We start from the raw sequence: 15759 nt of genomic DNA, 5'->3' as shown, positions 1-15759 counted from the left end.
GACTGTATGAGTTTCCTCCCACATTCCAAAGACATATGTATAGAGGTTAGTGACTCTGAAAGCCTGGTGATACTTACTAGGTGGTCCCAGCATATCCTCGAACTGTGTTGGTCATTTCACTGTATGTTTCTATTTACATTTGACAAATAAAGCTTATCTTTATCTCACATCTTTGGTCCTTCCTAAGGGCCTCGGCCCGAAATGTGGACTGTACATTTTTCCATAGATGCTGCCTGCCTGCTGAGTGCCTCCAGCATTTTGTGTGTGCTGCTTATCTTTATCTTATATCTCTTCAGAGGGGGAGAAAAAGATTAATTCAAGTTTACTTGTCATTCAACCGTACATGCATGAACACAGCCAAATTAAGCGGCTTTTCTCTGGGGTCAAGGTACAAAACACAGAACCAACAGTCAAATACAACCCAGAGTACACACAAGGTAGCAAGTGCAAATGATATCACAATCATGCAATAAAAGTCCAAAAAACTCATGCCATCAATCCATAGTCATCCATAGTAGAACCCAATTCCCATCACACAATCGCTGGGGGAGGCAGCACTAACTCCAGCCTTTTCATGTCTCTATTCTCTAGTTTAAGCCAATGGAATGACTGGGGTCATTTTAAATTTGGTGCAAATGGGCTGCCGAAGGTTGAAGTTTGTCCATTTCTCACACCCCTGGCAATCCAACTTTTGTTCCTGGCATGATCTGCTCTGAAGCCCAGTTCACATTTCAGCAAGCTGACAAGCTATCTTTATGAAACTGACTCAGCAAGCCAAATCTTTCCAACCAATGTAAATATTAAAATAAGGAGGATTTTGTACTATGTTTTGCAGCAACCTGTTTAAAAACACCTGTAAGGCCAACTTATTCCACCTACAAATGGAGTAAGCTGCAATTGGGGTCACAGGTTGGAAATTGCATTCCATCTGAAAACTCAGATCACAAAATCAGTGCAATGTGCAAGAAGGTTATATGGCGCTTGAGGCGATGCAAGTAAATTTTGGGTCTCTACTTGTAAAGTTTCGTGCTGTAGACAAGGTGATAGCATGGAACCAGTCTCATTAGCCATTTTCATTTGTCAATTGAACTTTTGTTCATTTCTGTAATTGTCCATTTACTTTACTGTAAATTTTATTTTCAGAATCTCTCAATTTCCGGTGTTGCATCAGAAAGACAAAACAGTATTGATCTGTCGGTTATTTGTGCATGAATTACAGGGACTAATGGCTTAACTTCTGCTTTTTTCTGTCTCTTGAGTGTTATTGATTATTTTCAGGATATACATTCTGTTTCAAAGTAGCACGACTCATCTCCCACTGAGGTTCCTATATATTCACTTCAGGTTATCATTCCAAATTCTGTTCTCTAATTGTTTGTCATTTTTGAAACAATTTATATAAATTGATCTTGTCTGAAGAGAAAAGTTTTAAAAAAATTATTTGTAATTTGCTCTGTGGTGCTTTGAGTATTTTCCATGGAGAGATAGGGGTTTGTCCTAAAAATGAAATGGAACTAATCATACAATGTTCTCTCTAATGTAACTACATCAGCTGATTTTTATTAAATAGGATTAATTGCCAGAGGTGGGCAATCTCTTTAAGACCACTAGGGTTGTTTTTTGCGTTCCTTGTTCTTGTGCTTCTTGTTTTTGTGTTCCTTGTGTTTTTGTGTATTCCTCCACTGCATTCACATGCCACTTCAGTTTTTATCTAAAACATCAAGTTGAGTATGATTTCAATTAGAAAGGAAAGAGCTCTGTGCTGTATTCATCGATGAAATATCCATTTCAGGACTGATCTTGTGGAACCAAATGTCCAAATATTAAATTCAGGTTTATCAGCAGTGAACTGTGCATGTCATGAAATTTGTTGATTTGAGGCAGCAGGACAGTGCAATATAGATATTGATATGTAACACTTACCCAACATACCCAATATGTTTAGGGGAAAAGGAGATCCAGCCACTCACCAACCCCACCTCCCGTATACGGAGGTGCTGTGAGAATCAAGTTTATGCCACGCCCACACTGTATCAAACTCACACCAGATACCCTTATGGAATACACGTTAAAGATTTTACTAAAACTAAAAGAGTACTATGCAATACAGTATATATGAAGGAAAAGAAAATAAAGTAAAAGGCACCAACTTATCAAATTCAGTCAGTTTAGTGCACTTCATTGGATATCAACCATCGAACCATTCGACCTCTCGTCACTTTCCTCTGACCTCCACGTCCTCGCACCTGGGACCACCCTGGTGGTCGACCAAGCAGTGCAGCGCACGTCCACCTTCCTTGGCGTCTCCTTCCCGACTCCCTGAAAAGACCGCAAAAACCCCCCAGCTCCCAGCCACAAGACAAAATAAAATTCCCCCATTGGTTAACAAATTAATACAATCCCGATATCAGCAAGTCTACAGCTAAACAACTGCAAGAGAAATTACTTATCATACAAAGAAGCATTCCTACTCTTAACAAAACAAAGAAGTCATTTTGATTAACATACACAGTACATTGTACAGATATATATATATATATTACAATTAGTTGCAATAAGAAATATATTAAAAACTAAGTGGAATAAAAAGAGAGCAAGAAAGTGAGGTAGTGTTCATAGGATCATGGACCGCTCAAAAAATCTGATGGTAGAGGGGAAGAAGCTGTTCCAAAACTGCTCTGCGAGTGTCTTCAGTTTTCTGGTGTATTGGCTCTGCAGAACATTGAACCCAATATACCTGCACTTAGGAATAAACAAGTACTGCAAACATATTAAGAGACAAAAGAACACAGAACATAGAATATTACAGTGCAGGTCTATTGGCCCACAATGTTGCGTCAGCCTTTTAACCTATTCTAAAATCAAACTAACTCTTTCCTTCTACATAGCCCCCCATTTTTCTGTCATCGATGTGCCCATCTAAAATTTCCTTAAATGTATGTAATTGTCCCAAATGTATCTACCTCTACCACCACTTCTGACAGTACATTCCATGCATACACTACTCTCTGTGTACCATGAATTTGTGCTCTGTAACGTTCCCTCACAACTTCTATATTCTTAAACTATCATGTCCTTGCAATAAATTTTCCATTAAACTAACTCTTCAAAAGTCAATGCCTCAAAAATTGGACATTCATTATTGAGGACTCCCATTGCCCAGGACATGCTCACTTCTTATTCTACCATCAGAGAGCAGGTACGGGAGCCTGAAGATACACACACACACAATGTTTTAGAAACAGCTTCTTCCCCTCCACCATCAGTTCTCTGAATGGGCAATGAACCCATCACCTTCCTCAGGTGCTCCTCCCCCTTCCCTTTCCACTTTGGCCTTCTGTCCTCTCCTATAAGATTATGTCTTCTCCAGCCCTTTATCTCTTTTAGCAATCAACTTCCTAGCCCTTTACCTCTCCCCCTCTCCTGGTTTCACCTATCACTGTGTACTTCTTTCTCCCCCTCTCCCTACCTTCTTATGCTCTCCTCTTCTTTTTTCCTGTCCTGATGAAGGGTCTTGGCCCGAAAAGTCAACTGTTTGCTCTTTTCCATAGATGCTGGCCGGACTGCTGGGTTCCTCCAGCATTTAGTGTGTGTTACTCACTATGTTTGCTCTCTTTTTGCATGACTTACTTAATTATATATATATATTTTTTTCTCATAGTAATTTATTATATTTTTTATATATTACACCGTACCGATGCTGTAAACAAAAAAAAATCTCACAATATACATGTCAGATGTATTAAACTTGATTTTGATTCCACTGTAGCTGTAGGCTATCATACTGTTTTTCATGTGGATGGATCTCCAAATCCCTTTGAACCATAAATAATAAATAATAACGAAATAGTAAGCTACGTTTTCATTCATGTTTTCAAAGGGGAAGTGAGAGGTAAGTATTTTTTTACTCAGGGAGTGGTGGATGCCTGGAATGCACTGTCTGGGTCAGTGGTAGAAGGAAATATATTAGAGGCTTTTAAGTGACATGTAGAAAAGCACATGAATGGGCATTCCATAGAAAGGTTGGATTCATTCCTAGGGGTTTTTTGATTTACTTTTTCAGTGGTTTGGCAGAACATTGTAAGCTAAAGGGCCTATATAAGTATAAGGCCATAAGACAAAGGAGCAGAATTAGGCCATTCAGCCCATCGAATCTGCTTCACCATTCCATCATGGCTGATCCTGGATCCCAGTAAACTCCATACACTTGCCTTCTCCTTTGATGCCCTGGGCAACCAGGAAATGATCAACTTCTGCCTTAAATATACCCACCGACTTGGCCTCCACCACAGTCTGTGGCAGAGCATTCCACAGACTTACTACTCCCTGGCTAAAAATATTCCTCCTTACCTCTGTTCTCCCTCAATTTTGAGGCTATGCCCTCTAGTTCTAGATAACCCCACCACAGAAACATCCCCTCCACATCCACACCATATAGCCCTTTCAACATTTGGTAGGTTTCTATGTTCTTCTAATTTGCATTGAGTACAGGCCCAAAACTACCAAATGCTCCTCATATGTTAACCCCTTCATTCCAGGAATCATCCCTTTGAACCTTCTCTGGACTCCCTCCAATGACAGCACATTCTTTCTGAGACATGGGGCCCAAAACTGTTGACAATACTCCAAGTGTGGTCTGACTAGTGTCTTATAAAGGCTCAGCATTATCTCCTTGCCTTTATATTCTATTTCCCCTTGAAATAAATGCCAACATTGCATTTACCTTCTTTACCACAATCTCAACCTGCAAATTAACCTTCTGGGAGTCTTGCACAAGGACTCCTAAGTCCCTCTGCACCTCTGAAGTTTGAATCTTCTCCCCATTTAGATAATAGTCTGCACTAGTGTTCCTTTTACCAAAATGCATTATCATACATTTCCCAACACTGTATTCCATCATCCACTTTTTTCACCATTCCTTTGATTTGTCTAAGTCCTGCTGCATTTGATTTACTTCCTCAACACTATCTATCTTAATATCATCCACTCACTTTGCCACAAAGGCATCAATTCCTTTATCCAAATCATTGACAAACAATATGGTCCCAATACTAACCACTGAGGAACACCATTGGTCTCTGGAAGCCAATCAGAAAAGGTCCCCTTTATTCCCACTCGCTACCTCCTGCCTGTCAGTCATTCCTCTATCCATGTCAGTATCTTTCCTGTAACACCATAGGACTTTATCTTGTTAAGCAGCCTCATGTATGGCACCTTATCAAATGCCTTCAAAAATTCCAAGAAAATGACATTCACTGCCTCTCCCTTGTCCACTCTGCTTGTTACTTCCTCAAAGAACTCTAACAGATTTGTCAGGCAAGACTTCCCTTTACAGAAACTATGCTGACTTTGACTTATTCTCTTATCGTTAGTCTCCAAGTACCCTGAAACCTCATTCTTAATAATAAACTCCAACACTTTCCCCACGATTGAGGTTAAGCTAACTGGCCTATAATTTCCTTGCTTTTGCTTTCCTCCCTTCTTAAAGAGTGGAGTGGCCTTTGCAAATTTCCAGTCCACTGGGACCATGACAGAACCAAGAGATTCTTGAAAGATCATGACCAATGCATCTATTATCTCTTCAGCAACCTCTCTCAGGACTCTGGGATGTAGTCCATCTGGTCTAGGTGACATGTCCATCTTAATATCTTTGAGTTTGTCTGTGCTGTATTGTTCTAAGTTCAATGTTCTATGTTCAAAGTGTTATATTAAAATGTTTTATATTTTTCATTATACCCCTCCATATAGAGCATACTACAGTCCATTACGCTATTGGCCTTTCAGCACAAAGTTTTGCCAATCACTTAAACTACTCCATGATCAAACTAACCTTTTCCTCCTACATATCTTACAACTCTCTATTTTCCTTTCATTCATATGCTTTTCAAAAAATCTATTAAATGTGCTTAAAGTTGGTATTTATGTATTTATGCACATTTATCCCATCCTTCTTTAACCTATTGATCTATTTTATATATTTCTTCATTCTCTATAATTGTTGAAAGTTGTTTTTGTTACATGTTGGACCCTGACCACCAACACATCATAGCAAATTCCTAATTAATATAAATGTATATAGCAAGTAAAGCCGATTATTGATGAATTAAGATTTGTTCTTGTTGCCGGGTCTGGGGGACCTGGCTATAAGGAATGTAGAAGATTGAGAAGAGATTTGATAGAGGTATACAAAGTTATGAAGGGGATAGATAGGGTAAATACAAACAGGCTTTTTTCCACTGAGGTTGGGTCAGACTACAACCAGAGGTCAAGGGTTAAGGGTGAACAGTGAAAAGCTTAAGAGGAACATGAGGGAAAACTTGTTCAGTCAGAGCGTTTTGAGAGTGTGGAATGAGCTGCCAGCGCAGGTGATGCCTGCGAGATCAATTTCAACACTTAAGAGAAGTTTGATTAGGTGCATGGATGGTAAGGGTATGGAGGGTTGTGGTCCTGGTGGACGTTGATGGGAGAAGGCTGGTTAAATGGTTCGGCATGGACTAGATGGACCATAGGACCTGTTTTTGTTTCTCTCTCACCCTGGGGCTGGAGGCTAAAATATCAAAGATCAATTTTATTAGCAACGTACTGTACTTTTTTTTTACACAGAGAGTGGAGAATACGTGGAATACATTGCCACTCCTGGCAATGCATTCTGGGCACCTTCCACTCTCTGTGTAAAATAAAAACTACCTCTGACATCTCCCCAAAACTCTCTTTAAAAAGATGTCTGCTATTGTTAGCCTTTGCCACCCTGGTAAAATGGTGCTGGCTGTCCGTCTAACAATTCCTCTTATTATCTTATACACTGCTATTAAGCCCCTTTTCATCTTCCTTCATGGCATGTGGCCAAGTGGTTAAGACGTTGGTCTAGCGATCTGAAGGTTGTGAGTTCAAGTCCCAGCCGAGGCAGCGTGTTGTGTTCTTCAGCAAGGCCACCGGCAAAATGCTGGGCGTTAACCTCGTGATAGACTGACGTCCTATCCGGGGGGGGAGTCTTGTACTTTCTCAGTTGCTTCACGCCATGGAAACTGGCATAAGTACCAGCCTGAGGAGCCTATAAGGCTCGGGACAGACTTTAACCCTCTTAACCTCATCCTCCTCCACTCCAACGAGAAAAAAACCTGACTTCACTCGACCTATCCTCAGAAGACATGTTCTACTCATTCTATGATTTATTTCTTCTCTGCTTGTATAAGCTCTAATACTAACTCAAGCACAGTTATCTTCAGAAAAATAGAGCTTAATATTATCTTAAGGCTGGTAGCAAAACCAATAAATAAATGTTTGGATTATGCAAGCATAAGATCATAAAACATGGGAGAGGAAAATTAGGACGTTTGGCCCATTGAGTCTGCTCTGCCATTCCATCACGGCTGATTTAATATCCCTCTCAAACCTATTCTCTTGCCTTCTCCATGTAACCTTTGACACCCTCATTAATCAACAATTTATCACCATCTGCCTTAAGTATACCCAATGACTTGTCTTGCATAGCCATCTACTGCAATGATTTCCATAGATTCACCACTCTCCTCATCTCCATTCTAAATAGATGTCCCTCCCTTCTGAGGCTGTACCTTCTGGTCCTAGACTCCTCCACTATAGGAAACATCCATTTCACATCCACTTTATCCAGACCTTTCTGTATTCAAAAGGTTACAATGAGATTCCCTCACTCTTCTGAGCTCCAGTATAAACAGTCATGCATATTTAAGACCTGCAGATCAAAATTTACCATTTTTGTTTTTTAAATTTGGTTAGATCATATTGTCATAAATTTTGCAGGTGAATTAAATCAGTACAGATTTATGTTATTTATTTTACTGAGAAGCTGGCCATACTGCCTAGAATACAAATGAGATTGAGAATTGATCTGACTACAGAGCTTACCAACACAAGCATGATTATGTGAAAATAAAAAGCGATTGTAGTTTGTCGAACACCAGTCATTTGTTTAAAATGTTTAGAAAGTCTGAGTATCCCACAATGCAGGGAAGGTGAAAATAGGTTCTTTGAATTTGAATTTTCCCTGGGTCCTCTGCAATCTAGCACTGTAGAATTTGTCAGTACAAATGCCAAATAGTGGGGCTGTAAACATAGAAATACAGCTCAATGCAATCTTTCTCAGTAAGTTTATCCTGTTGCACTCTCTGGATCAAGATAGTGGTTTGAGATATTCAGAAATATCTTGGGTTTGAAACTGAATCGACTGAATGTTCTTGCAATGACAGGCAGAGTGCCAACTCTACCTCAATATGACAACCTTCTCTCCGCTCCTCTCATTATGTAGCTTCAGTATTTCCTCAGCTTTGTATAGAGAAAGGAACTGCAGTTTTTAATTGTAACAGAGAGCACAATTGAGTTACAGCACCAACAATCAGCTATCATGGTGCGATTCCCGCCACTTTCTGTTAGTAGTTTGTACACTCTCCCCATGGCTTTCCTCCCACAGTCCAAAGATGTGCGGGTTAGGGTTATTAAGTTGTGGGCATGCAATTGGGGGCTGGAGACAAGGCAGTACTTGTGAGATGCTCCAGCACAATCCTTGCTGATTAGACGTAAAGAAAAATAATGCTTTTTGCTATAAGTTTCAATATATTGATGTACATGTAACATATCAAGCTAATTTAAATATATAAATCTAAAGATCTAATCATCTATCTGTCTAATTTCCAGTGCCACATTTAGTTCCTAAGTGCTGAAGAAATTAAATGCAAGAGATTATTTTGCTACATGCTGATACATTATTGAGGGTTAAAGTAAACATTTTTAATGCAATGATAAGGGCACCTAGGGGCTGTCACTTAGTCTTTCCATTGATAATGAGGCAAATAATTTGTTCCAAGGCTGTCTGCCACTAATTCTATTGCAATGAATTAACATAAGTAAATTATAACAAAAAAAAATCTGCAAAAAGTATTTCACTGACAGAAAAGCACTTCTGGGATGTCTTCAGGCCATGAAGTAGAAGTTTCTTCTTAACATATTAAAAAAAACAATGTACTCTAGTCTCTCTGTATAGTCAGTTGTAGTCTAATTGCAAAACCTTTTGAATTAATAATTCACATTTTAGCTGAAGTGTGTTAAATGAACAACATAGTGTTGAATAACTAATCTTAAAGTTTTTGAAATAATTGACAAACTCATACAAAAATACTTTGAAGTTTTCCCTGAAATAATTGTGTGAATGAGAGACCTAGAGCTTCGATGAGGTAGGTACTTATCAGATAGCTGGTTACTGTATAGTGCATTGTTTCTGAAGTCAGTATTAATCTTTTCTATATGCACCACAGAGTACAGGAAGTTAGGAAGGAAGTTGTGAAGCAGGATCTCAAAGATAATAACCTTGGGATTACTGCCTGTGCCACGTGACAGTGAATATAGGAATAGAATGAGGTGGAGGGTAAATGTGTGGCTGAGGGGGCAGGGATTCAGATTTCTGGACAATTGGGACCTCTTTTGGGACAGGCGTGACCTGTACAAAAAGAGTGGGTTGCACTTGAATCCAAGGGGGATCAATATTCCTTAGTGGGGAGGTTTGCTAAGGCTGTTGGGGAGAGTTTAAAATATAATCACTGGGGGGGGGTGGGAAGGGACCGAAGAAATGGAGAAAGGAGTAGTTGGCTCACAAATAGAGAAAGCTTGGAGACAGTGCGAGAGGGAAGATAGGCAGGTGATAGAGAAGGGATACACTCTGACCGATGGTTTGAGATGTGTCTATTTTAACGCAAAAAGCATCATGAACAAAACGGATGAGCTTAGAGCGTAGATCAGTACTTGTGGCTATGATGTTATGGCCATTACAGAGACTTAGATGGCTCAGGGGCAGGAATGCTTACTTAGAGTGTCAGGCTTTAGCTGTTTCCAAAAGGACAGGGAGGGAAGCAAAAGAGGTGGGAGAGTGGCACTGCTGATCAGAGAGAGTGTCACGGATACAGAAAAGGAAGAAATCATGGAGGGATTGTCTACTGAGTCTCTGTGGGTGGAAGATAGAAGCAGGAAGGAGTCAATAACTCGACAAGGTGTTTTTTATGGACCTTCCAATAGTAACAGGAACATCAAAGAGTGGATAGGGAGACAGGTTCTGGAAGGGTGCAGTAATATCCGGGATGTTGTGATGGGGGATTTTAATTTCTCCAATATTGATTGGCATCTCCCTAGAGTGAGGGGTTTAGATGGGGTGGAGCTTGTTAGTTGTGCTCAGGAAGGCTTCCTGACTCATTATGTAGATAAGCCTACAAGAGGAGAGGCTGTACTTGATCTGGTATTAGGAAATGAACCTGGTCAGGTGTCAGGTCTCGCAGTGGGAGAGCATTTTGGAAATAGTGATCACAATTCTATCTCCTTTACCATAGCATTGGAGAGGGGTAGGATCAGACAATTTGGAAAAACATTTAATTGGAGTAAGGGGAAATAGGAAGCTATCAGGCAGGAACTTGGAAGCATAAATTAGAAACAAATGTTCTCAGGGATATGTATGGCAGAAATATGGCAAATGTTCAGGGGATATTTGTGTGGAGTTCTGCATAGGTACTTTCCAATAATGCAGGGAAAGGATGGTCAGGTACCGGAACCATGGTGTACAGAGTCTGTTGAAATTCTAGTCAAGAAGAAGAGAAAAGCTTATGAGAGGTTAAAAAAAAACTAGCTAAAGGTAGAGATCTAGATGGTTATATGGCTAGCAGGAAGAAGCTTATGAATGAAATTAGGAGAGCCAGAAGGGGCCAGGAGAGCAGGGTTAAAGAAAACCCCAAGGCATTCTACAAGTATATGAAGGGCAAAAAGGATGAAATGTGAGAATCAAGTGTGACAGTGGAAAAGTGTGTATGGAACTGGAGGAGATAGCAGAGATACATAATGAATATTTTGCTTCAGTATCCACTACAGAAAAGGATCTTGGTGAGTGTAGGGATGATTTCCAACAGATTGAAAAACTTGAGCATAAAGACATTAAGAAAGAAGATGTGCTGGAGCTTTTGGAAAGCATCAAGTTGGATAAGTCTCCGGGACCGGATGAGATGTACCCAAGGCTACTGTGGGAGGCAAAGGAGGAGATTGCTGATCCTCTGGCAATGATCTTTGCATCATTAATGGGTCCAGGAGAGGTTCCGGAGGATTGGAAGGTTGCAGATGTTGTTCCCTTATTCAAGAAAGGGAGTAGAGATAACCAAGGAAATTATAGACCAGTGAGTCTTACTTCAGCGGTTGGTAAGTTGATGGAAAAGATCCTGAGAGGCAGGATTTATGAACATTTGGAGAGGCATAATATGATTAGGGACAGTCAGCATGGCTTTGTCAAAGTCAGATCATGCCTTACAAGCCTGATTGAAATTTTTGTGAATGTGACTAATCCTATTGATGAAGGTAGATGTAGTGTATATGTATTTCAGCAAGGCATTTGATAAGGTACCCCATACAAGGCTTATTAAGGAGGCATGGGATCCAAGGGGACCTTGCTTTGTGGATCCAGAAGTGGCTTGCCAACAGAAGGGAAAGAGTGGTTATAGATGGGTCATATTCTGCATGGAGGTTGGTGACCATTGGTGTGCCTCAGGGATCTGATCTGGGACCCCTGCTCTTCGAAATCTTTATAAATGAGTTGGGTGAGGAAGTGAAAGGATGGATTAGTAAATTTGCTGATGAAACAAAGGTTTGGGGTGTTGTGGATAGTGTGGATGGCTGTCAGAGCTTACAGCGGGACATTGATAGGTTGCAAAACTGGGCTGAGAAGTGGCAGATGGAGTTCAACCGAGATAAGTGGGAAGTGGTTCACTTTGGTAGGTCAAATATGATGGCAGAATAAAGTGTTAATAGTAAGACTCTTGGCAGTGTGGAGGATCAGAGGGATCTTGGGGTCCAACTCAATAGGACGCTCAAAGTAGCTGCTCAGGTTGACTCTGTGGTTAAGAAGGCATAAGGTATATTGGCCTTCATCAATCGTGGAGCTAAGTTTAGGAGCCGAGAGGTAATGTTGCAGCTATATAGGACACTGGTCACACCGCACTTGGACTACTGTGTTCAGTTCTGGTCACCTCAATACAAGAAAGATGTGGAAACTATAGAAAGGGTGCATAGGAGATTTTCAAGGATGTTGCCTTGATTGAGGAGCATGCCTTATGAGAAAAGGTCGAGTGAACTTGGCCTTTTCTTCTTGAAGCAGCAGAGGATGAGAAGTGACCTGATAGAGGTGTATAAGATGATGAGAGACATTGATCGTGTGGATAACCAAGAGGCATTTTCCCAGGGCTGAAATGGCTATCATGAGCGGGCACAGTTTTAAGGTGCTTGGAAGTAGGTACAGAGGAGATGTCAGGGGTAAGTTCTTCTACACAGAGAGTGGTGAGTGTGTGCAATGGGCTGCCGATGAACGTGGTAGAGGCAGATAGGATAGGGTCCTTTAAGAGAGTCCTGGATAGGTACATGGAGCTTCAAAAAATAGAGGGCTATGGGTAATCCTAGGTAATTTCTAAAGTAAGTACATGTTCAGCACAGCATTGTAGGCTGAAGGGCCTGTATTGTGCTGTAGGTTTCTATGTTTCTACGCTTGTAGTGTTCATCTAGATACAATCGCAGTAAATTTCGTTGAGATGCTAGTGGCCTGTGGATGGTGTAAGTTGTACATTCAGTCGCAGGTCTTCACTACTGCTTTGAGTCCAGCTTTGGCTAAACTTGGAAGTCCTGCCTTACCTCATTGCAGCTCTTGGATTCCAGCACTGACGACTTGCTTCAGGTGGTACGCTTATGGTGAAAAGCACGTTTCCCTTTTTTAAACTCTTGTCCTCCATCACATCTGATTTCTACCCATTTGGCCCGCTGAACCCTCATACAGACGTAAGATGCTATTTATTTATTTAGATACAGCATGGAGTAGGCCCTTCTGGGTCTTCAAGCTGCACCACCCAGCATTTCCCAATTTAATCCTAGCCTAAACACGGGACAATTTACAATGACCAATTAACCTACCAACTGGTGAATCATTGGACTGTGGGAGAAAACCAGAGCACCTGGAAGAAACCCACTCAGACACATGTTCAAACTACTTAACAGGTAGCAGTGGGAATCGAACCCGTGTCGCCTGCATGGTAATGCACTGTGCTAACCACAATAATACCGTGATACAAGTTCCTGATCTGCTTCTCCACCCACTTTCCTACCATCAGCCTGACTGCTTGGCAACCCTCCCAACTTCCTTTATGTACCAGTAACATATCACCGATGATAAGTCAAAGGCACTTCTGTTATTTCTTGTTCTTTCAAACTGATTCTTCCCCTTACTGATCTTGACTTGTGAGTCTACCTGGAGTATCCAAACTGAAACAGGGAGGACCCAACCACATACGTTATGTTTAGGCTGGTTGTATATCAAAAAATATAGAGTCATAGAGCACTACAGCATAGAAAAAGTCTCTTCAAAGTCAAGTCAAAGTAAATTTATGATCAAAATATCTATGTTTCACCAGATACTATCTTGAAACTGATTTTCATGCAGGCACTTGGGAAAATAAAGAAATACAATAGAATTTATGAAAAATTATGCATAAATAATGCTGAAACAGAAGTGTGATGGTTGAAGGGTAATAACTGTTTCTGAACTTGGTGGTTTGGTACCTAAGGCTCCTGCACCTCCTACCCGACAGTAGGAGTGAGAAGAGTGCATGGCCTGGATGGTAGGTGTCCTTGATGCTGGATTCTACTTTCTTATAACTTCTTGTAACTGACCTCAATCTAGTTCCTGTCAGACTGTAACTCATCGACACCCACCTGGACAAGAGCCTTCCATGCCTCTCCCAACAACATTCATATCCAAACTTCTCTTAAATGTGGCAATCAAACCCGCAAACACCTCTTCCACTGGCACTTCATTCCGCACTTGCCCCACCCTTCCTCGGGTTCCCTTTAAACATTTCAACATCCACCCTTCACATACGGTCTCTCATTCTTGTCTCAAAATATGTGCCCTCTGGTTTGGGTCAGGTTGGCAAGACTGGTCTGCCTGTCTGTCTAAGTATCATATCCAATGTGGACATTGGTGACCATGGTTTTCCATACAGATCTATCGCTTGTTCTTTGGATGACTTTCATTTCCTCGATGTGTAGCCACCTGGCTAGGCTTTTGATGTACATAAGCCGAGGTCTTCCTCTACTTTCCCTCAATCTTTCCAGAGAGTATGAGTTTTTCTAGTTCATCTTTCCACATGATGTGTCCTAGGAATCTGAGTTGTCTTTCTCTTATTGTTGGTATGAGTGATCTAACTGCTTGGGCTCTTCTGAGAACTTCTTCATTTGGTCTGTGTGGTCCATGATATTTTTAACATTCTCCTGTAGAGCCATAATTCAGCTGCTTCTAGTCTCTTTTCCAATGCTGGGGAAATGGTCCAGCATTCACTTCCATAAGTCAGAATAGAATAAGACAGTCAGGCAAGGTTGTGTCTTTTCACCCGACTTATTCAACGTGTATAGTGAGAATATCTTGAGAAGTATCAAAGACATCAAAGGACTCACAATTGGAGGCCGTAAGATAAATAACATCAGATATGCTGATGACATCGTACTAATAGCCGACTCAGAAACAAAACTTCAAGAACTACTCACTATAGTGGCAGCAGAAAGTAATCACAGAGCCCTCTCAATCAACACCAAGAAGACAGAAAACATGGCCATCTCCAGAAAGACGAACACTCCACGATGTGTGATCAAGATCGGAAATACAAACATCAAACCAGTCAACAAATTCAGATATCTTGGCAGCCAAATAACAAATAACGGCAGGTGCGACACAGATATCAAATGCAGAATAGCAATGGCGAAAGAAGCTTTCCAGAAAATGAAGACCATACTAACAGACTGAAAGATGAGCATGTACACTAAAAACAGAATACTGCAGTGCTATATTTATTCTGTCCTGACTTATGGAAGTGAATGCTGGACCATTTCCCCAGAATTGGAAAAGAGACAAGGTTGGTACTTTATATAAAAAGACAGCAAGATGTTATAATTGAATTTGGCCGGTGGGACCTGACGATAGGTGCTGACGTTGGATAAGGTATCAAATATATTACGACCTCAAGACTGGATGATAGCCTGATTTGCCGTGCTTGGGATATATTTTAATTTTGTGTTCAAACAGATCTCTACTTGGCGTAAGGTCAGCTTAACAGTACTCCACCTTTCCAATAAATAAAATTAAAAATCAAAGGGAGAAATTTATTAGATCTCATATGAGTGAGATGTGGTAAAGTCACTGATGCTAAATAAATATTTGGGAGCAGATGGTTTTTATTTCTGTACATTGAAGAAACTTACTGAAAAATTAAACATTATGTAAGATTAACTTTATTTGTCACATGTATATCAAAATGTATTATTTGTGTCTGATCAATTCATAACAATTGTGCTCAACAGTCCAGAAGTGTCACCACTCTCCCAGCACCAGCATAGCATGCCCACAACTCACCAACCCGAACATAAACTTTTGGAATGTGGGAAGAAACCAGAGCACTTGGGGAGAACGTGCAGTCTCCTTTTAGACAACGGTGAGAATTGAACTCTGATCGTACAGCTAGCAGTGTAATGAGTTGCACTGAATGCAATGTTACCATACCACCCTAAATATACTTACAGAGCCTTGTTGATTCATAAGTTATGGGATTGAAATGCTGTCTGTTCACACATTCACCAAGTTCGTGAACCTAGTTATTGTCAAGACATTGATAGGGCCACATGAGAAACTAGGGGTCATTGGTTACAGGTGAAAGGTGAAAA

At 40.6% G+C, this 15759-nt stretch overlaps 1 protein-coding gene across 1 annotated transcript in view; it reads left to right on the top strand.

Annotated features, from left to right (window-relative positions):
* csmd3b (CUB and Sushi multiple domains 3b) overlaps positions 1-15759 on the top strand; it is a 2186187-nt gene that overhangs the window by 1204196 nt on the left and 966232 nt on the right. The window lies entirely within an intron of this gene.

The sequence above is a fragment of the Hypanus sabinus genome, chromosome 1, assembly GCF_030144855.1.
Source record: "Hypanus sabinus isolate sHypSab1 chromosome 1, sHypSab1.hap1, whole genome shotgun sequence".
Lineage (NCBI taxonomy): Eukaryota > Metazoa > Chordata > Chondrichthyes > Myliobatiformes > Dasyatidae > Hypanus > Hypanus sabinus.
Note: the sequence above shows the minus strand (reverse complement) of the source record. Positions and strands in the feature narration are given on the sequence as shown.